The following is a 2,983-nucleotide window of genomic DNA, read 5'->3' as shown; positions in this document are numbered from 1 at the left end:
GGGGGGGGGGAGGAGGGGGGAGGCGGAAATCTTGGGAGTAGGTAATTTGGGAAGGTGATTTTTTGGGGGAAAGGATTCATGCATTGGGAAGGTAATTTCTGATTTACCTTGGTAAGGTAAATATTGTCTTTTTAATATTTTAAGTTATAAAATATAATTAGTATCATTTGGGAGTAAAAAAGGGATTTTTGTAATTTAATACATCAGTAGGGAATTAATGAAATTAAATAAATTAAAGTAGCGTATTTTAGTAATTTTTCCATATTTTAAACAAAAGTCTGGACAATTGGGCTGGCCATTTAAAAATTTGGGCTGGAGCAATTGGGCTTGGAAGGAGTAAGGATGGCTAAAGGGCCCAAAAGTTAATTATTAAAAAACACCGAACATCGAATTGAAGAATCACGATTATAAAAATATTAAATCGCAAAAACAAACAAAAGTTATACAGTGTTTTGGGAAACTTACATAAATGTGCTATAATAATAAAATATTTACCATTTATAGCAATAATATTTTTTTTTCACTTGATCGCTTTTAATTCATTTATAATACAATTTTAATACATATTACAGATTTATCACAGTATTGCTATAAATGGTAATAAACAAAAAGTATTGCTAAAATCAGTAATTATTTTTTAAAATGTATTAATTTATGTAATTTTTCCAAGTGTTTTCTTCTTAATGTATTCTTCTTCTAAAAACTGATTTTGTTTTGTAGGATGTTTGTACTGTGTAGGCTAATATTTCTATTCTTGGGGTTTTGATGAACTAATTATTGGGTGGTTGTAAATAACTCTATAAATTTATGATATATAATACTCTATTTATTTGACTATAATATGTTATTATTAAATACAATTACTTTTGGCATGTAATTGTTTGTGTCCTATTGTTTGAATGTACTCGAAAAAAGAAATTTAGATCTATGTTATAAGTCATATAACAATACAAATTATGAAATTATTAGCAAGATTATCGTGATTCGATTGTAACCCTAAATTGAAAATTCATTAACTTATAATATATACTGTCATATATTTCTTTCATTTGTTATTTGAAAACACAGAATCAACTATAAATTCGTTTAACTCGATAAGTTAAGAGTTTATCTAAATTGAAATACGTTATTCTCTATGTGATCGATATACTCGTAAACCAAGTTATATATGTAATACACTCATTATAAAAATTTCTTAGTGATCTCTTGTATCGTAAATATATTATTTTGAAAATTATTAATGAAATAATATAAGTGTGTCGGTTGTGTGACACAAAAACACAAATAAATGTTAGATTATATTTAGTTTATGCACCCGTGAATTAATAATTTATTTTGTCGTCCACCTAATATATGCTTCCTATTTCCATGGCCACAAGACACTACACAACAATATAGAGTCACGAGACCTATTTTTTTCCACTTTTCTTTACATCCAAATCATGTTCACTTTTTAATTAAGATGAGGGACACCTAGCACTTCGATTACGAGTTCGGTCGAATTTAATAATTTTGATTCATATTTTTTGTTTATATTATAATAGCGTATTCAAAATTTTCACTTAGAGGGTTAAAAAAATATGAAATATGAATTCAGAATCTCAAGGTGAATTTTGTAATTTAATACTATGACAATTTGTGATTCTGTGTTTAAGGGATTCGAAATTTGTATATATATACTAAACGTATAAAATAATATGACCTTAGATATACAATTTAATCTTTTGCCGAGAGAGTGAACACTCTTAATCTTAGTGGCATAACCACATACAATGAATATACAAAATATACTTTTCGTATGTATATATTAATTATTGGATATTCTTAATAAAAGTTATGGCTTTATGGTTGCTTTTTTTTTTTTTCTAGATCTACCCTTGATTGAATATGTGAAAAGCTATTTATTAGAAATTTTAAAAGACTCAAAATTTTGAATTTATAAATTTTAGATTTTTGATTCCGCGTTTTTTTTTTTGAATGATTCATTTTCATGGCCCGATAACACGAATATATAGCTAACAGATATATTCTTTGAATTAATCTGTGGGTATGAAATCTGGTTAAAGTGTTAGAATCAATTTTTTTTTTCATTTTTTTTGGTAATTTTAAACGAAATCTTTTTGCTTCTTGATTTTTGTTCTTTTCCAAATAATGATGAAGAATCATCGATATCGATTTTATTGCAAAAAGTAATATGGTTAAATCGTTTTATATGAGTATTTTTTTCCGACTCAATTTATGTGACAGTGTTATGAAATTTAAAAATAAAAGATTTCTTTTTTGAAATTTTGTTGTGTAGGACAGATTTTATATACTCTCTTTGTCATTTTTAGTTGTTATAATGCGTTTTTCGAAAGTCAATTTAACTAATTTTTAAAGTTAAATTAGATTATATTAATTTGATATTTAAATAAAAAAATTTAGCGTGAAATTTATGTGAAAAGTACTATAAATTGCAATCTTTTGTATATCAATATGATGAAAAAGTATACATCGTAAAATGTTAGTAAAATTTTTATTATTTGATTCTAAAAAGGAAAATCATGACAACAAAAAATGAAGAAAAATAATATTTACACAGCTATAAATCATCTCATTAAAAATAAAATAATAAATTTAAAATTAAATTATTATTAATAAAAAAAGATGTCATTATTTTTTAGACTAACTAAAAAACAGTGTCACAAAATTAAAATGTAACGACCTGTTTAGTCGTTTTGAGCAGCAGATTTATTTCTGGAAAAACTGGCTAAGATTACGGACATCACGACGGACCGTCATAGGCACGACGGCCCGTCACAGATGTCTCGTTTCAGCATACTTAGAATTCTGATATTGGGTACTGAAAATCGACTCTCTGTAATCGGTGACGGACCTGCAGGACGTGCCGTCACATCCACGACGAGCCGTCGTAAGCTCCCGTTGCAAAACACTTCAACTCTTGAGAAATTGGTACGGGAAACGAGTCTCTGACCGTCAGGAC

This window comes from Solanum pennellii, chromosome 4 (assembly GCF_001406875.1).
Source record: "Solanum pennellii chromosome 4, SPENNV200".
Classification (NCBI taxonomy): Eukaryota; Viridiplantae; Streptophyta; class Magnoliopsida; order Solanales; family Solanaceae; genus Solanum; species Solanum pennellii.
The sequence above is the reverse complement of the archived record's forward strand: the minus strand, read 5'-3'. Positions refer to the sequence as shown.